We start from the raw sequence: 20,854 nt of genomic DNA, 5'->3' as shown, positions 1-20,854 counted from the left end.
CTGATGTTTTTATTGCCTTTTCCAGAACCACTGAAGCTTACTACCAATGGTCACTTCAAAATGCATCAGTTATTTTAGTCTCTTGGTAGAGTTATCCAAATGTAACACACATTTCCTTGACCAATCAAGCCTGTATGTTTTATACCTGGTAACACTTATTTCTGGGAATGCTATGTGGAATTATCCAAATCAGAAGCATCGGAACAAATGGTCATTTATAAACCAGGACACAGAAATTAATATTTAAAAAGTTCTCAGGTTAATTTTCCAAAACTAGACTTCCACTATATTAGTGAACAACTTCTTGTCAACTTGCTTCCATTTACTAATCCTTCCATGGTCTTCCTATTCCAATGAGTCAAGTTCATTCTTGTTTTCACAGGCTGTTGATTCAGAAATTCAGAAACTATTCCCTGAAGGCTACTAAGTAATAAGCAATGGTGACATTTGTTCACATTTATGTAGGATTTCACAGTTTTTAAAATGTTTTTTAATCTATTCTCTCACTGGATTTGAGTTCTAGGCCAGAGGATCTTACATGAGTACACCTTTAAACTTCTAGAATAATGATTCTCTGGTTGGTACTTTTGACATTCTGGTATGTTTCTGCCTCCAAGGTCATTGCTCATTTATCAGTTCCTTCAACTGATATTTATTGACTCTCCCTGCATATTAAGCACTATGGTAGAAATTCTGGAAAAAAAGATTAATATGGGCTGGGATTGTGGCTCAGCGATAGAGTGCTCGCCTAGCATGGGCGGGAGCCTGGTTGGATCCTCAGTACTACAGAAAAATAAAGGCATTGTGTTGTGTGCATCTACACCTAAAAAATAAATAAATATTTTTAAAAAGATTAATATGACATGGTCCTTGCATTTAAGTCAGTGAGGAAGATTTAAAATATTCCAGCAAAAGTATGGCATTAAAATACTGTAATATAGTTTTGTATAAGGAGCTAAAAGAATATAGCAAGAGGAGAAGTTAATTCTGGCCTAAGCTTTATGGTGGCTCAGACATCAAAGAAGAGATAATTATAAAGAACAAAGACATCAATAAATACAACTCTGAAGCAAAATTAGATTAACTTATTCATTTAAATGTTTTTAAAATAACATATAATAGATTACTTTTTTCCTTTGGGCATGAAGGGATGATATAACAGGAGGGAGAGTTGTGAAATCTAACAAAAAATAGGGTGTCACAACTTCAAAGATGTTGAAAATCATTATCTAGTACCCCAGAAATTTAAACAATGGCTTACTAAGACATCGTTATGTGTAAATTCTAGGTAATGAGTATTGGGATAAATTTGTTCCCAAAATCAGAACTAAAGTTTTTTTTTTTTTGGTACTGGAGATTGAACCCAGGGGTGCTTAACCACTGAGCCACATCCCCAGATCCCTTTTTAATATTTTATTTAGAGACAGGGTTTCGCTGAGTTGCTTCATTAATCTGCTGAGGCTGGCTTTGAACTCACAAGCCTCCTGCCTCAGCCTCTCAAGTTGCTGGGATTATAGGCATATACCACCATGCCCAGCAGAACTAAACATTTTTTTTTAATTTTATAACTTTTTATTTTATTTATTTATTTTTATGTGGTGCTGAGGATCAAACCCAGGGCCTTGAATGTGTGAGGTGAGTGCTCTATTGCTAAGCCATAATCCCAGCCCTAGAACTAAACATTTTAACAGCTATCACTTCCTTATCTTTATCTTAATAATCATAAGATGACTATGTGGCATTAGAACCTAGATAAACATTTCCCATTTCATAAATAGATGCAAAATTTTATGCTTGAACAATATTGAACAAACGCTTTGAATTATAATGTACCTAAAAGCAAAGACAATAATGATTTTCTTCTATTTGGTTATAAACACTCTTTATCTGTGTGTGCATGTGTATATGTGTTAAAGGGTGTTTTTAGCATTTTAATGTACTAAAAAATTATTGAGTTCTTTTTAAAAATCAATGACAACAGTTAAAAAAATAACAAACAGGATTTCCTCTATAACTAATATTAACTTCATTTTTTTAGGGTCCCAAGCTTGAACATTTCTGTTTATTCATGAAACATATCCAGACTATTGGATTCACTTCCAAACTTCACAGTTCAGACTGTAGAGCCAGTTTAACTCTTGGCCTCTCAGGTGACTTGACTTCTAAGGGTTATAGAAAAGGCCACAGCAGTGCTGGGATGTTGCGAAAGAAACCCATGCCCTGGCCCACAGCCCAGTAGACTACAGTCCCGTAGCAAAAAAAGACTTTCCACTGCTTACACTTGGGAGTTATCCCTGGTTTCGCCTTTGTCTCAAACCATCTGGATGTCAAAAGTGCTAATAGGCAACTGACTCACTGGTAGAATAAATTCAGTCTGGTGACTATTCTGGAAGGCTCTATAATGAAAGAGATACCAGCAATAAAGCAACAGGGCAATTTCCTAAGTTTTGAGGTCATCTAAGCCTGTGAGATGGCACATTGATAACAGAATGAGCATAGGAAACTCATTACAGTGGCTTGAATTTTTTGTCTTTATAGATGAAAGAAACCATGTTTATATCTTATCCAACAACCCCATTTCTAGCTCTTTTAAAAGTAGCAAGTATGGATTCCTCCTTGGAATTGTTTCACAGCTCTCATTGTGACAATTGTTGGGAAAAATTTTATGTCACTTGGCTATTCCCCAAGAGTTATCAAGATCATTTAAAATTTGATCACTAAGCTAATGCCAGGGGATAGCAGCTTCAAGTCCTGTTGAATCACAGTACCATACAAGAAAATGATATACCCTGGTGAAGATTTGTGATATATGTGTTCTATCATTATACCTTCATATATTCCTTTAGCTGCTCTTATACCAACCTATGTCAGAAATGAAAAACATGTATGTACTTTTCTAAAAAATTTAAAAAAATTGTTTAGTTGTTGATAGACCTTTATTTTATTTATTTACACGTGGTGTTGAGAATTAAACCCAGTGTCTCACTCATGCCAGTAAGTGCGCTACCACTGAGCCCCAGCCCCAGCCCCATGTATTTACTTTTAATGTATTTATTTGTATAAAGAAACAGACGTTTAGGTCATGGAAAATACTTTTGTGAGATGGCTAGTGGGCATAGGTGCATTCATCTTATTTCAAGATCATGTTTTACATTATTACTAGTGAAAAGCATGTGTCAAGAATTTCAACTTTGAGATTTTGTGAAATAATTTTAAAAATAATAGTGCTGGTAATGAATTAGTCCATGACAATGACCTCCTCCACCCCATTAGAGTAAATATCTGTTTTTATAAGTAGTTGTGTCCTTCCAGCTTTTAAATCATTTTTCTTTTGAGTTTTCCTTGGAAATCTCACACCTTTAGGAAAAATATCCCAGGCACTTTCACTTTAAAGAACAATGCATATAGGCTGGGGTTATAGCTCAGTGGAGGAGCACTTGCCTAGCAGGTATGAGGCAATGGATTTGATCCTTACCACCACATAAAAATAAATAAATAAAAGAAAGGTATTGTGTCCATCTACAACAAAACATTATTTAAAAAATAGAACAACACACATCTCTCCTACTTTATTTAAACCTTTGGTCAGGGAGTTAGCCTAATGTCACATTTCTCTATCATATCTGATAGTTCTCTATGACCTGGAAAAATAAAATTGATTAGATTTACTGAGTGCTTTTTATGTGCAAACCACCATTGTAAATACTTTATAGTAACTAATTTACATAATGACCCTATGAGCTTAGGGATCAGTTCATCTAAATCAACCTACATTATTAGGCATCTTCTTAAAACTCATAATTTATTAATTCACTGACCAAATGCTTTAAGAATGTCTGCTAAGTTCTAGATGCTGTTACAGGTGCTCTAGATTACCTACCTTGATTTTTAGGAGTTCATGATCAAGCAGTTAGTGGTCCCAATTGTAGTTGTTTGTTAGACATTGTGTAACTGATAGAGCAGATAATAAGGCTTTAGGCACATAGTGTGTGGCAATCAGTAAGGTGAGTGCATTCTTTACTATCCCAATTAGAAGTGAGGATCAGGAAAGCCGGGGATGTAGCTCAGTGGTAAAGCACTTACCTACCATGTGTGAGGCCCTGGGTTCAACCCCCCAGCACAGCCAAAGGTGAGGATCAGAAATAGTTCACATTCCAAAGGGAAGACAATGATATTCATTTATACTTTTTGCCTTATGGATATATTAACTCTCCAAACTATCTTGTCTTACTCTTCTCTGAAGAGATCTAGACTCCTCAGCAGCCCACTGATAGATTACATTGATAGCATCATACTGATTGTGTAGGATGAGCAAGAAGGAGCTAACATGCTAAAGGCCTTAGTAAGACACGGTTTTCCAGAGGGTTGGCAATAAATCCTGTAACAATTCAGGGATTTGACACTTCAGTGAAGTTTTTAGGGATTCCATGGTCCCTAGATATCTCTTCCAAAGGAAAGTAAAATTGCTGCATCTTACATTTGCTATATCAAAGAAGGAATAAAGTATATGGTAGGCCCCTGTGGGCTCTGGAGGCAACACATTCTAAACATACAAATATTCCTCCATATACTGAATAACATTGAAACCTGTCAGCTTTGAGTGAGGAGGTCCAGGTTACAGTACAAACAGCCCTGCCACCAGGGCCATACAATCCAGCAGATTACACAAGAGATAGTGTTTTACGACAAATCCCATTGGGTAAATAGCAATGCAGGCTCCTGTAATTCTGGGGCAAGCCAATGCCATTTTCAGCACAGAATTATGTGCATTTTGAGGAAAAACTCTTGGTGAGTTATTGGGACTGTTAGAGGCAGGTTGCTCCCCCCATGAGGCACCAAGTGACCATGGGTATAGAAGTGCACATTATGAGCTGGGTCCTGTCAGATATCAAATCACAAAGTTGTATAGGCTCAGCACTAGTCTATTGTAATACAAAAATGATACATCTGGAATGGAGCTCAAGCAGGACAGAGGATACAGTAAACTGCATAACAAGTAGCCCAAACTGGCATGTCCCTGACAATAATGTATTAGCAAGCTTTGTGTCTCTGTGACTAATATACTTGACAAAAATCAACTTAAAGGAGGAAAAGTTTAGTTTATTTGGCTCATGGTTTCAGAGGTTCAGCAACTCAATTGCTCTGGACTCAAGGTGAGGCAGAAAATTATGATGGAAGGGTGTGGCAGAGGAAGGTTGCTCAGTTCATGACAGACAGGAAGAGAGAGAGAGCTTGATTGCAAGATGCCAGGGATAATATAATCCCCAAGAGCATGTCCCCTGTGTGCTACTTCCTCCAATTATACCGAAACTGCTATTGTTACCACCCACTAATCCATTCAGATTATTAATTCTTCAAATAGATTAATCTATTGACTAGGTTACAGCTCTCATAACCTAATCATTTCATTTATAAACATTCCTGAATTGACTCACACATAAATTTTCAGGGAACACCTAATATCCAAGCCATAATATATTGCAATAGCACCCTTTCCCCAGCTTGATTCTGTGGTCTTATGGGGGTCTTGTATGGCCAATGGAACAAGAGGATAGCCTACAGTTGGTTTTTGGGTGAGTATCTTCTGTATGTGGGTAGAGGCTAAAAATGAACCATGGCTATATTATAACCACATTCCTGGAAAACCTTGAGAGAAAGTAGAAAGGAAAAATCTTTCGAATGAGTAGAGCTGTGAACAATGCAACTAGTCATCAACTTTTTATGGAATGAGAAGTAGCCTAGTATATACAGACCTGGGAAATGGCCAATGGCCTGTCTTCTCAGGGGCCTGAAATTAAAAGAACTGAAAGATTAGAGATAAGAAATTTTGAGATAGGAGCATCTAGATGAACACAAACAGTTTGGTGTTAATAGTATGGCCCAACAAAAAGCATCCACCATGAAAGAGGTAGTGAGCAAAGGATATAATAATTAGACCAGTTGACATAAGCTATTCTTTGCCATTGGCCATCCTGGAACTGTACTATGGCCACATGAATGAAGTGGTTGAGGTGGCAGAGGCAGGCTATGAGTAGGCCCAGTAGCATGAAATCCAATCACCAAGGTTGAACTATCTTTTTTAAATTAATTTTTAAATATATGACAGCAGAATGCATTACAATTCATATTACACATATAGAGCACAATTTTTCATATCTCTGATTATATACAAAGTATATTCACACCAATTTGTGTGTTTATACATGTACTTTGGATAATGATGTCCATTACATTCCACCATCATTTCTACCTCCATTCCTCCTCCCTTCCCCTCCTACCCCTCTGTCCTATCTAGAGTTCGTCTATTCGTCCTATGCTTCCCCGCCCTACCACACTATGAATAAGCCTCCATATATCAGAGAAAACATTTGGCATTTGTTTTTTTTTGGGATTGGCTAACTTCACTTAGCATTATTTTTTCCAACTCCATCCATTTACATGCAAATGCCATGATTTTATTTTCTTTTATTGCTGAGTAATATTCCATTATGTATATATATCACATTTTTAAAAAATCTGTTCATCTACTGAAGGGCATCTAGGTTGGCTCCACAGTTTAGCTATTGTGAATTGTGCTGCTATAAACATTGACATGGTTGTGTCCCTGTAGTATGCTGTTTTTAAATCCTTTGGGTATAGACTGAGGAGAGGGATAGCTGGGTCAAATGGTAGTTCCATTCCCAGTTTTCCAAGGAATCTCCATATTGCTTTCCATATTGGCTGCACCAATTTGCAGACCCACCATCTGTGTATGAGTTTTTCCCCACATCCTCACCAACACTTACTGTTGTTTGTATTCATAATAGCTGCCATTCTGACTGGAGTGAGATGAAATCTTAGAGTAGTTTTGATTTGCATTTTTCTAATTGCTAGTAATGATGAACATTTTTTTTCATATATTTGTTGATTGATTGTATATCCTTTTCTGAGAAGTGTTTGTTCTGGTCCTTAGCCCATTTATTGATTGGGTTATTTGTTTTTTGGGTGTTTAACTTTTTGAATTCTTCATATACCCTAGAGATTAGTACTCTATCTGATGTGTAAAGGGTAAAACTTGCTCCCAAGATGTAGGCTCTCTATTAACCTTACAGATTGTTTCTTTTGCTGAGAAGAAACTTTTTAGTTTGAATCCATCCCATTTATTGATTCTTGGTTTTAATTCTTATGCTATAGGAGTCTTATTAAGGAAGTTGGGGCCTAATCCCTCATGATGAAGATTAGGGCCTGCTTTTCTTCTATTAGACACAGGATCTCTGGTTTAATTAGGTTCTTGATCCACTTCGAGTTGAGTTTTGTGCATGGTGAGAGATAGGGATTTAATTTCATTTTGTTGCATATGGATTTCCAATTTTCCCAGCAGCATTTGTTAAGGAGGCTATCTTTTCTCCAATGTATGTTTTTCGCACCTTTGTCTAATATAAGATCATTGTAATTTTGTGGGTTAGTCTCTGTGTCCTCTATTCTGTACCATTGGTTTACCAGTCTGTTTTTGTGCCAATACCATGCTGTATTTGTTACTATTGCTCTGTAGTATAGTTTAAGGTCTGGTATAGTGATGCTACCTGCTTTAGTATTCCTTCTAAGGATTACTTTAGCTATTCTGAGTCTCTTATTTTTCCAGATGAATTTCATGATTGCTTTTTTTTATTTCTTTGAGGAATGCCATTGGGATTTTGATCAGAATTGCATTAAGTCTGTATAGTTCTTTTGGTAGTGCTGTATAGTGCTTTTGGTCAATTTTGTAATATTAATTCTGCCTATCCAAGAGCAAGGTAGATCTTTCCATCTTCTAAGGTCTTCTTTGATTTCTTTCTTTAGGGTTCTGTAGTTTTCATTGTGTAGATCTTTCATCTCTTTCGTTAAGTTGATTTCCAAGTTTTTTTTTTTTTGAGGCTATTGTAAATGGGGTAGTTTTCCTCTATGAGGATTTGTCACTGATATACAGAATTGCCGTTGATTTATGGGTGTTGATTTTATATCCTGAAACTCTGCTGAATTCATTTACTAATTTTAGAAGTTTCTGGTGGAACTTTTAGGGTCTTCCAAGTATAGAACCATATCATCAACAAAGAGTGCCAGGTTGAGTTCTTCTTTTCCTTTGTGTATCCCTTTAATTTCTTTTGTCTGTCTAATTGCTCTGGCCAGTGTTTCAAGAACTATGTTAAATAGAAGTGGTAATGGAGGGCATCCCTGTCTTGTTGAAGTTTTTAGAGGGAATGCCTTCAATTTTTCTCCATTTAGAATGATGTTGGCCTGGGGCTTAGCATAGATAGCCTTTACAATGTTGAGTTATGTTCCTGTTATCCCTAATTTTTCTAGTGTTTTGAACATGAAAGGGTGCTGTATTTTGTTAAATACTTTTTCTGCATCTATTGAGATGATCATGATTCTTATCTTTGAGTCTATTGATGTGATGAATTACATTTATTGCTTTCTGCATGTTGAACCAACCTTGCATCCATGGGATGAATCCCACTTGATCGAGGTGCACTTTTTGTTATGTTTTTGTACTTGACTTGCTAGAATTTTGTTGAGAATTTTTACATTTATGTTCATTAGAGATATTGGTCTGACATTTTCTTTCTTTTACGTGTCTTTGTTTGGTTTTGGGATCACGGAGATATTGGCCTCATGGAATGAGTTTGGAAGTGCTCCCTCTTTTTCTATTTCCTGAAATAAATTGAAGAGTATTGGTACCTGTACACATGGAAAAATGAGAATTCATACCCCATTTGATTCAAATATATGATATGTCAAGATAATTGTATTGTCATGAGCAACTAATAATAAAGAAAGAAAGAAAGAAAGAAAGAAAGAAAGAAAGAAAGAAAGAAAAGAAAGAAAGGTCTTGTAGAACTTAGCTATGTATCCATCCGGACCTGGGCTTTTCTTTGTTGGTAGGTTTCTGATGGTGTCTTCTATTTCATCACTTAATATTGGTCTGTTTAAATTGTTTATATCATTCTGATTCAATTTGGACAAATCATATGACTTAAGAAATTTGTCAATGCCTTTGATATTTTCTATTTGATTGGAGTCCAAGTTTTCAAAATAATTTTTAATTATCTTCTGTATTTCTGTAGTGTCTGTTGTGATATTATCTCTTTCATCATTTATGTTTGTAATACCTTCTCTTCATTAGTGTAGCTAAGTGTTAATTTTTTTTTTGTATCCATGGGTTTTATTTTTTTTATTTTTTTAAAATTTTTATTGTTGGTTGTTCAAAACATTACATAGTTCTTGATATATCATATTTCACACTTTGATTCAAGTGGGTTATGAACTCCCATTTTTACCCCGTATACAGATTGCAGAATCACATCAGTTACCCATCCGTTGATTTACATATTGCCATAATAGTGTCTGTTGTATTCTGCTGCCTTTCCTATCCTCTACTATCCCCCCTCCCCTCCCCTCTTCTCTCTCTACCCCCTCTACTGTAATTCATTTCTCCCCCTTGTATTATTTTTCCTTTTCCCCTCCCTTCCTCTTGTGTGTAATTTTGTATAACCCTGAGGGTATCCTTCCATTTCCATGCAATTTCCCTTCTCTCTCCCTTTCCCTCCTACCTCTCATCCCTGTTTAATGTTAATCTTCTTCTCATGCTCTTCGTCCCTACTCTGTTCTTAGTTACTCTCCTTATATCAAGGAAGACATTTGGCATTTGTTTTTTAGGGATTGGCTAGCTTCACTTAGCATAATCTGTTCTAATGCCATCCATTTCCCTGCAAATTCTATGATTTTGTCATTTTTTAATGCAGAGTAATACTCCATTGTGTATAAATGCCACATTTTTTTTATCCATTCGTCTATTGAAGGGCATCTAGGTTGGTTCCACAGTCTTGCTATTGTGAATTGTGCTGCTATGAACATCGATGTAGCAGTGTCCCTGTAGCATGCTCTTTTTAGGTCTTTAGGGAATAGACCGAGAAGGGGAATAGCTGGGTCAAATGGTGGTTCCATTCCCAGCTTTCCAAGAAATCTCCATACTGCTTTCCAAATTGGCTGCACCAATTTGCAGTCCCACCAGCAATGTACAAGTGTACCCTTTTCCCCACATCCTTGCCAGCAGTTGTTGTTTGACTTCATAATGGCTGCCAATCTTACTGGAGTGAGATGGTATCTTAGGGTGGTTTTGATTTGCATTTCTCTAACTGCTAGAGATGGTGAGCATTTTTTCATGTACTTGTTGATTGATTGTATGTCCTCCTCTGAGAAGTGTCTGTTCAGGTCCTTGGCCCATTTGTTGATTGGGTTATTTGTTATCTTATTGTCTCATTTTTTGAGTTCTTTGTATACTCTGGATATTAGGGCTCTATCTGAAGTGTGAGGAGTAAAGATTTGTTCCCAGGATGTAGGCTCCCTGTTTACCTCTCTTATTGTTTCTTTTGCTGAGAAAAAACTTTTTAGTTTGAGTAAGTCCAATTTGTTGGTTCTAGTTATTAACTCTTGTGCTATGGGTGTCCTATTGAGGAATTTGGAGCTAACCCCACAGTATGTATCGATCATAGCCAACTTTTTCTTCTATCAGACGCCTTGTCTCTGATTTGATATCAAGCTTCTTGATCCATTTTGAGTTAACTTTTGTGCATGGCGAGAGAAAGGGATTCAGTTTCATTTTGTTGCATATGGATTTCCAGTTTTCCCAGCACCATTTGTTGAAGATGCTATACTTCCTCCATTGCATGCTTTTAGCCCCTTTATCAAATATAAGATAGTTGTAGTTTTGTGGAGTGGTTTCTGTGTCCTCTATTCTGTACCATTGGTCCACCTGCCTGTTTTGGTACCAGTACCATGCTGTTTTTGTTACTATTGCTCTGTAGTATAGTTTGAAGTCTGGTATCGCTATACCGCCTGATTCACACTTCCTGCTTAGCATTGTTTTTGCTATTCTGGGTCTTTTATTTTTCCATATGAATTTCATGATTGCTTTCTCTATTTCTACAAGAAATGCCGTTGGGATTTTGATTGGCATTGCATTAAACCTATAGAGAACTTTTGGTAATATTGCCATTTTGATGATGTTAGTTCTGCCTATCCATGAACAGGGTATATTTTTCCATCTTCTAAGATCTTCTTCTATTTCTCTCTTTAGGGTTCTGTAGTTTTCATTGTATAAGTCTTTCACCTCTTTTGTTAGGTTGATTCCCAAGTATTTTTTTTTTTTTTTTTTCAGGATATTGTGAATGGAGTGGTTTTCAGAGGATTTGTCGCTGATATACAGGAATGCCTTTGATTTATGCGTGTTGATTTTATATCCTGCCACTTTGCTGAATTCATTTATTAGCTTTAATAGTATCTTTCTAGACCCTTTTGGGTCTGCTAGGTATAGAATCATGTCACCGGCAAATAGTGATAATTTAAGTTCTTCTTTTCCTATTTTGATGCCTTTAATTTCTTTCGTCTGTCTAATTGCTCTGGCCAGTGTTTCGAGAACTATGTTGAACAGAAGTGGTGAGAGAGGGCATCCCTGTCTTGTTCCAGATTTTAGAGGGAATGTCTTCAATTTTTCTCCATTCAGAATGATGCTAGCCTGAGGCTTAGCATAGATAGCTTTTACAATATTGAGGTATGTTCCTGTTATCCCTAGTTTTTCTAGAGTTTTGAACATAAAGGGATGCTGTACTTTGTCCAATGCTTTTTCCGCATCTATCGAGATGATCATATGGTTCTTATTTTTAAGTCTATTGATGTGGTGAATAACATTTATTGATTTCCATATATTGAACCATCCTTGCATCCCAGGGATGAATCCTACTTGATCATGGTGCACACTTTTTTTTTATATGTTTTTGTATCCGATTTGCCAGAATTTTATTGAGGATTTTTGCATCTAGGTTCATTAGAGATATTGGTCTGTAGTTTTCTTTCTTTGAAGCGTCTTTGTCTGGTTTAGGAATCAGGGTGATGTTAGCCTCGTAGAATGAATCTGGAAGTTCTCCCTCTTTTTCTATTTCCTGAAATAGCTTGAAAAGTATTGGTATTAGTTCCTCTTTAAAGGTTTTGTAAAACTCTGCTGTATACCCATCCGGTCCTGGGCTTTTCTTAGTTGGTAGTCTTTTGATGGTTTCTTCTATTTCCTCAATTGATATTGGTCTGTTTAGGTTGTCTATATCCTCCTGACTCAATCTGGGCAGATCATATGACTTAAGAAATTTATCAATGCCTTCACTATCTTCTATTTTATTGGAGTATAAGGATTCAAAATAATTTCTGATTATCTTCTGTATTTCTGAAGTGTCTGTTGTGATATTGCCTTTTTCATCCCGTATGCTAGTAATTTGAGTTCTCTCACTTCTTCTCTTCGTTAGCATGGCTAAGGGTCTGTCGATTTTATTTATTTTTTCAAAGAACCAACTTTTAGTTTTGTCAATTTTTTCAATTGTTTCTTTTGTTTCGATTTCATTAATTTCAGCTCTGATTTTAATTATTTCTTGCCTTCTACTTCTTTTGCTTTTGTTTTGCTCTTCTTTTTATAGGATTTTGAGATGAAGTATGAGATCATTTATTTGTTGGTTTTTTCTTTTTTTAAGGAATGAACTCCAAGCAATGAATTTTCCTCTTAGAACTGCTTTCAATGTGTCCCATAGATTCCGATATGTTGTGTCTGTGTTTTCATTTATCTCTAAGAATTTTTTAATTTCCTCCTTGATGTCTTCTATAACTCATTGATCATTCAGTAACCTATTGTTCATTCTCCAAGTGATGCATGATTTTTCCTTCCTTCTTTTATTGTTGATTTTCAGTTTCATTCTATTATGATCAGATAAGATGCATGGTATTATCTCTACTCCTTTGTATTGTCTAAGAGTTGCCCTGTGACATAATATATGATCTATTTTTGAGAAGGATCCATGTGCTGCTGAGAAAAAAGTGTAACTGCTTGATGTTGGGTGGTATATTCTATATATGTCAATTAGGTCTAGGTTATTAATTGTGTTATTGAGGTCTATAGTTTCCTTATTCAACTTTTGTTTGGAAGATCTGTCCATTGGTGAGAGAGGTGTGTTGAAGTCTCCCATGATTATTGTATGGTGGTCTATTAGACTCTTGAACTTGAGAAGAGTTTGTTTGATGAACATAGCTGCACCGTTGTTTGGGGCATATATATTTATGATTGTTATGTGTTGTTGGTGTATGGTTCCCTTGAGCAGTATGTAGTGTCCCTCTTTATCCCTTTTGATTAACTTTGGCTTGAAATCTATTTTATTTGATATGAGTATGGACACTCCTGCTTGTTTCCGAAGCCCATATGAGTGATATGATTTTTCCCAACCTTTCACTTTTAGTCTATGTATGTCTTTTCCTATCAAATGCATCTCCTGTAGGCAGCATATTGTTGGGTCTTGTTTTGTGATCCATTCTACTAGCCTGTGTCTCTTAATTGCTGAGTTTAAGCCATTAACATTTAGGGTTATTATTGAGATATGGGTTGTTCTTCCAGCCATATTTGTTTATTTATGTTACTAATCATGGTTTGTTTTCCTCTTTGATTATTTTCCCCCCTTTACTGTCCTACCTCCCACTGTTGGTTTTCATTGTTATTTCCCATTTCCTCTTCCTGTAATGTTTTGCCAAGGATGTTTTGAAGAGATGGTTTTCTAGCTGCAAATTCTTTTAACTTTTGTTTATCGTGGAAGGTTTTAATTTCATCTTCCATCCTGAAGCTTAATTTCGCCGGATACACAATTCTTGGTTGGAACCCATTTTCTTTCAGTGTTTGAAATATGTTATTCCAGGATCTTCTAGCTTTCAGAGTCTGTGTTGAAAGATCAGCTGTTATCCCGATTGGTTTACCCTTAAATGTAATCTGCTTCCTTTCTCTTGTAGCTTTTAAAATTCTCTCCTTATTCTGTATATTGGGCATCTTCATTATAATGTGTCTAGGTGTGGATCTCTTATGATTTTGCACATTCGGCATCCTGTAGGCTTCTAGGATTTTGGATTCTGTCTCATTCTTCAAGTCTGGGAAGTTTTCTCGTATTATTTCATTGAATAGATTGCTCATTCCTTTGGTTTGGACCTCTATACATTCCTGTATCCCAATGACTCTTAAGTTTGGTCTCTTAATGTTATCCCATATTTCTTGGATGTTCTGCTCATGGTTTCTTAACAGTCTTGCTGAGCTGTCTATGTTCTTTTCAAGTTGAAATACTTTGTCTTCATTGTCTGATGTTCTATCTTCTTAGTGTTCTACTCTGCTGGTAGTATTCTCAATTGAGTTTTTAAGTTGGTTTATTGCTTCCTGCATTTCTAGGATTTCTGTTTGTTTTTTATAACCTCTATCTCCCTGTATAGTTGATCTTTTGCTTCTTGGATTATTTTATGTAATTCATTGTCGAAGTGATCTTTCATTGTCTGATTTTGCTGTCTAATGTCTTCCTTGAGACTCCAGATCATCTGAAGCATGTATATCCTGAATTCTTTATCTGACATTCCATCTGCTGCAGCTATTACCTCTTCTAAAATTGAGTTGATCTGCATTGCTTGTAGTCATTTCTTTCCTTGTCTTTTCATACTGCTTGCGTTTCTTTCTGCTTGGTGAAACTGTTGTGGTTTTGAAATTTTCCCCCTCTATATTTATATTGCTCTTGTATAGTTGAAAAGTCTCCCTTGCAGGGGCCGGCGGTGGCTGTGCTCCTCCTCCAATTGGGGTGATCTGTCTACCATGCTGACGGGCCACTGGGCCTGTTCTGCCGGTTGGTCGCAGGTCTGCCTACCTTGCAGGCGCGGGCGGCGGCTCTGCTCTGCCCCTCCTCCAGTTGGTGTGACGTGTCTACCACGCCCGCAGACCGCTGGGCCTGTCTGCTGGTCAGTCGCAGGTCTGCCTACCTTGCGGGTGCGGGCGGCGGCTCTGCTCTGCCCCTACTCCAATTGGGGTGATGTGACTACCACGCCGGCGGGTCGCTGGGCCTGTTCCAGATGCGGGCGGCGGCTCTGCTCTGCCCCTACTCCAATTGGGGTGATGTGACTACCACGCCGGCGGGTCGCTGGGCCTGTTCCAGATGCGGGCGTCGGCTCTGCTCGGCCCCTACTCCAATTGGGGTGACGTGACTACCACGCCGGCGGGTCGTTGGGCCTGTTCCAGGTGCGGGCGGCGGCTCTGCTCTGCCCCTCTGGCTTGATGACAAAGTGAGAGAGACTCGGGTGTTTGTGACTCACTTTCTTTACCAGGAGACCTACTGTTTCTGTCGCCGCTGGTATCGATGAAGTTCTCTCCTCAGCCGCTTTCTGATGACATCAGATCTCTGCCATCTTGGTATCCCATGCGAATGGCAGCATTTCGTTCCCTTTGCCGGGTGACCAAAGCAACAGGTGAGTCCTGACCGGCCCTCACAAGCCCCGTCTCAATCCTGTTGCCACTGCCTATGAAGGCTCGGTTGGTATTTACCTCCACAGTATTCAGCAGGACCCAGACGGAGAAGCAGTTTCCGTGGGTTCTTTAGCCTTGGGTCAGAGCAGTTTCGGGAGCCGGAATTCGGCCGCTCCGGGCTCGGTCTTTGTTGTGATAGGAGCAGGCTCCAAGAAGCAGTTTCCACGGGTTCTTTAGCACTGAGCCTGAGTAATTTGTCTGCAAGACGCAGGTGAATGGCAGCCTGAAATTACCTGTTTTGTAGCTGAATGAGCTGTGATCAGTCGAAAACAGGGATGGTGATGTCAGCTCTCCAAGATGGTGGCCGCTGGCTTCCTCTGTGGTCTGACCGGTGTGGAGAACTGAATTGGACCGCTTCCTTCCCCCGCCTCAAACCCAGAATTCAGCACTGAGCACAGTGATTGCACAGCTGGCGGGAGCCCGCAGAATCCGTAGCACTGTATCTTTGCGTTGCTATCTCGTCGTTTCCCAGCACGTGCCGCAGACTCTAGCCACGGGGCGATTTGCTGAATAAGCAGCGTGACCCTCCGTGCGGACAAATTGCTCGCGTTTCAGCCCCCGTAGCTGATCCTTGTGTGATGGAAATCCTTCCTCTAGGTTTTGGAGCAACCCAATTTTGCTGGAAATTCCTAACAAGATAGCTTTTAGCCGTTCTAACTCGTCATTCTCCCGCACAGTGACGCGGTACACGGGGGTGATGCACTCCCTTCGCCGCCATCTTCCTCTCTCTATCGTGTCTGTTAATTTTATTTATTTTTTCAAAAAACCAACTTTTTGTTTTATCAATTTTTGTTTCTTTTGTTTTGATTTCATCTCTAACTTTAATTATTTTCTGCTTTCTACTGCTTTTGCTGTTGATTTGTTCTTCTTTTTCTAGGGCTTTGAGATGTAATGTAGACTCTCAGGCATATGTTCACATTTATTTGTTGACTTTTTCTTCTTTTAAGGAATGAACTCCATGCAATGAACTTTTCTCTTAGTACTGCCTTCACAGTGTCCCATAGGTTTCGATATGTTGTGTCTATGTTCTCATTTACCTCTAAGAATTTTTTAAACTCCTCCTTGATGTCTTTTGCAACCCATTGTTTATTCAGTAGCATGTTATTTAGTCTCCAGGTATTGGAGTAATTTTTATTTTTAATTTTCTTATTGATTTCTAATTTCACTCCATTATGATCTGATAAAATGCAGGGTAGTATCTCTACTTTTTTGTATTTGCTAAGAATTGCTTTGTGGCATATTATATGGTCTATTTTAGAGAAAGATCCATGTGATGCTGAGAAGAAAGTGTATTAGCTTGTTAAAGGATGAAATATTCTAAAGTTATTGATTGTATTATTGAGATATATAGTTTCTTTGTTCAACTTTTGTTTGGAAGATCTATCCAGTGGTGAGAGAAGTGTGTTAAAGTCACCCAAGATTAGTGCGTTGTGGTCAATTTGATTCTTGAACTTGAGAAGAATTTGTTTGATGAACATAGAAGCTCCATTGTTTGGGGCATATATATTTATAATTGTTATGGCTTGTTGGTGTATGTTTCCCTTGAAATGTCCTTTTGATTAACTTTAGCTTTAAGTCTACCTTATTTGATACGAGGATGGAGACCCCTGCTTGCTTCTGCAGTCCATGTGAATGGTATGATTTTCCCCAACCTTTCACCTTTAGTCTGTGTATGTCTTTTCCTATTAGATGAGTCTCCTGGAGGCAGCATATTGTTGGGTCTTTTTTTTTTTTTAATTCAATGTGCTTGCGTATGTCTTTTCATTGGTGAATTTAGGCCATTAACATTCAGAGTTATTATTGAGACATGATTTGTATTCCCAGTCATATTTGGTTTTTTGTGTTATTTAACTTGACTTGTTTTCTTTGGTTAGTTTTTCTTTTAGGCTAATACCTCCGTTGGCTGATTTTCATTGTTGTTTTTTTGTTTCCTCTTCATGGAATATTTTGCCAAGGATGTTTTATAGTGCCGGTTTTCTAGCTGTAAATTCGTTTAACTTTTGTTTATCATGGAAGGTTTTTATTTCATCATGACATCTAAAGCTTAATTTTGCTAGATACAAGATTCTTGGTTGGCATCCATTTTCTTTCAGAGCTTGATATATGTTGTTTTGGGATCTTCTAGCTTTCAGGATCTGTGTTGAAAAATCTGCCATTATCCTTAATGGTTGACCCCTATATGTAATCTGATTCCTTTCTCTTATGGCTTTTAATATTCTTTTCTTATTCTGTATGTTGGGCATTTTCATTATAATGTGCCTTGGTGTGGATCTGTTGTGATTTTTTACATTTGGCTCCTGTAGCCTTCTTGAATTTGGTTTTCCAATTCATTCTTCGTGTTTTGAAAATTTTCTGATATTATTTTATTGAGTAATTGTTCATTCCTTTGGTTTGGAACTCTATACCTTTCTCTATAACTCTTAAATTTGGTCTTTTGATGCTATTCCGTATTTCTTGAATTTTCTGCTCATGTTTTCTTACCATTTTCACTGTGTGGTCTACATTCTTTTCAAGATTATACATTTTGTCTTCATTGTCTGATGTCCTATCTTCCAAATGGTCTACTCTATTGATGATGCTTTCAATTGAACTTTTAATTTGGTTTATTGTTTCTTTCATTTCAAGGATTTCTGTTTTTTGTTTTTTTTTGTTTTTTTTTAGAACCTCTATTTTCCTACTGTAGTAATCTTTTGCTTCCTGTATTTGTTTATGTAGTTCTTTGTTGAAATGATCTTTTGCTGCCTGTATTTGCTCTCTTATTTCATCCTTTAATTCACAGAACTTTTTAATCATGTACATCCTGAACTTTTTCTCTGGAATTTCTCTTGCTGTGCTAGCCATGAATTCTAATAATGTGGTATCTTGATTTGTTTGGGGCACTTTCTTCCCTTGTCTTTTCATGTTGCTCATGTGTTGGACATATGCAACAAATCTGACTTAAAAAGGGTATGATTGCCAAAGGCTCAGTCTTCATTCATAGGAATGAAGATTTGGGTCACATTATAAGGCTTGCCAAGGTACTAGCTGAAGGTTCAGGGGAATTAGAATGGATGATAGAGGTTGGAGAAGACGAATATTAGTTACTGATCTGAAGTACAACTGCAGCATTTGGGTTTCTGGTTCATCTCACTAACCTCTTTATTCTGTTTCCTTCAGGAGGAAAGGCTCATAGAAAGATCTGTACTCTAAATCTGCATACTGCAGCATATCTTTCCAGAGCAAGGGATGGACTGTGGCAATCATGAAAACATGCTGCTTAGATCTTCTGCTGTGGGAAGCAAAATTGACTGTTGGACCCTTACCTTTCTGGATCCATTTGTTTTTGTGCCGAGGTAACACTTCCCTTGGGCTTCTCTTACCCAGTGAAAGCAGGGGTACATTAGGCTTGTCACTGTTTGACAAGGGATTCCTTTACGAGATGAGTTAGGCCCAAGGACACCTGGTTTTAACTTCCTTAAAAGTATACTGTAGTTCCAGGCTCTTTCTACCTACTTCTCCTTCCTTCCCCCTCTTTCACTACTACTAGACTCGCACCAGAGTCTGAAATCTCTCCTTACTTTCTTTGGTTAATTTCCCTTTATCCTTCATAGACATTTCTCCCAATACATTTCTAGCATGTCTAATTCTGTCTCTACATCTGCTTCTCAAAGGATACAAACTCACACATGCCACTAAAAAAATGAGACTTTATCTAATAAGAAAGGATGTAAAGTAGAATTTGCCTTCCTGTACTGGATCTGGAGAAATTTCTTACACATTTTTGACATTGTTTTTTGTGAATATCAATTTAAAAATTCTTAGTTAATTTTGCTAATCTAAAAAAAGGAAGTACAAGCAAAAGGAAAGAAAATGAGAGTAAAGGAACTTAATTGCTTTTTTTTTCATGATGACTTTTTAAAATTAGAGCATTCTAATAATACATAGTTGTTGGGTTCATCTTGACAAAATCATACGTGCATGGAATTTGATTTCTTTGGTTTTTTTATTTGGGGGGGGGTTACTGGGAATTGAGCTCAGGGGCACTCAACCACAGAGACACATACCCAGCCCTATTTTATATTTGATTTAGAGACAGGGTCTCACTGAGTTGCTTAGTGCCATTGCTGAGGCTGGCTTTGAACTCACAATCCTCCTGCTTCAGCCTCCTGAGCTGCTGGGATTACAGACATGCACCACCATGTCTGGCTGGAATTTGATTTCAATCCTTGTTCCCCACCTTCTCCCCTTCCCCTGTTCTCCTTCCTGTACTCTACTGATCTTCCTTTTGCTTGTTTATTTATTTATTCATTTATTCATTTCACAGGATAGGATTTATTTAAGTGTGCTTAGAAACAGAACTCCCACAGGCTGTAAGGGGACCTAACAAAGTTTGCCCTTATTTACTTATCTTTAAATAAATAATTTCATTTATTAAATAACTTAATAAAATTATCATAAATAATTTTAATTTTGATTGTTCTTTTTAACAAGTACATAAAGGTGAAGTTTCATAAATATGTTTTTGTATGGATTGTGACTTTGTTAAATTCATTTTTTCCATATTTCCTGCCTTTTTACATCCCTCCTCTCTCCCTATCTCCTTCTATTCCTTGATCTTTCCTATATCTTTATGATATCTAATCCTTTCCCATCTTCTTTCCCTTATTTTTCTACATATGAGAACTTTTGACTCTTGATTTTCTGAGTCTGGCTTTTTTCACTTAGCACAGTGTTCTCCATTTCCATCCATTTTCCAGTAAATGCCATAATTTCATTCATTTTTGTGGCTAAGTAGAACTCCATTGTATTTATATACATTTTCTTGATCCATTCATCTATTGATGGGCATTTGGGCTGATTCCATAATTTGGCTATTGTGAATTGAGCTACTATAAACATTGAAGTGATTGTATTACTCTAGTATGCTGATTTTAGTTCTTTTGGATACATACCAAGGAGTGGGAATAACTAAATCATACCATTCCTAGTTTTTTTGAGGAATTTACGTACTGTTTTCCAGAGCAGTTGCATTAATTTGCCTTCCTACCAACCGTGTGTGAGTGTACCTTTTCCCCCACATCCTTGCCAGCATTTGTTATTATTTGTGTTCTTGATAATTGCCATTTTTACCAGAATGATGCGAAATCTTAGTGTAGTTTTGATTTGCATTTCTCTGATTGTTAGAGATACTGAACATTTTTCACATTTTTTGGGGGGCGTTTGTGTTTCTTCTTTTTTAGAAATATATGTTTTAATTCTTTGCCCAGTAATTTATTAGATTGTTTTAGTTTTTTATTTTTTAAACTTGTTGATGGACCTTTACTTTATTTGTTAATTTATTTATATGCAGTGCTGAGAATCAAACCCAGTGCCTCACACATGCTAGGCAAGTGCTCTACCACTGAGCCCCAACCCTAGCCCTGGGCTGCTTTTTTTTGGTGTTACGTTTTTTATATATTCTGGATATTAATCCCCTGTCAGAGGATCACCTGGAAAAGATTT

At 37.3% G+C, this 20,854-nt stretch overlaps 1 long non-coding RNA gene across 2 annotated transcripts in view; it reads left to right on the top strand.

The window, feature by feature from the left end:
* Positions 1-20,854, top strand: part of LOC139706872 (uncharacterized) — a 103,186-nt gene that overhangs the window by 79,630 nt on the left and 2,702 nt on the right. For both annotated transcript variants that reach the window (XR_011708548.1, XR_011708549.1), the window contains exon 2: positions 18,530-18,705. This is a non-coding gene — a long non-coding RNA (uncharacterized lncRNA). The remainder of the gene's footprint in view (positions 1-18,529; positions 18,706-20,854) is intronic.

This window comes from Marmota flaviventris, chromosome 9, assembly GCF_047511675.1.
Source record: "Marmota flaviventris isolate mMarFla1 chromosome 9, mMarFla1.hap1, whole genome shotgun sequence".
NCBI classification, from domain to species: domain Eukaryota; kingdom Metazoa; phylum Chordata; class Mammalia; order Rodentia; family Sciuridae; genus Marmota; species Marmota flaviventris.
The sequence above is the reverse complement of the archived record's forward strand: the minus strand, read 5'-3'. Positions and strand labels throughout refer to the sequence as shown.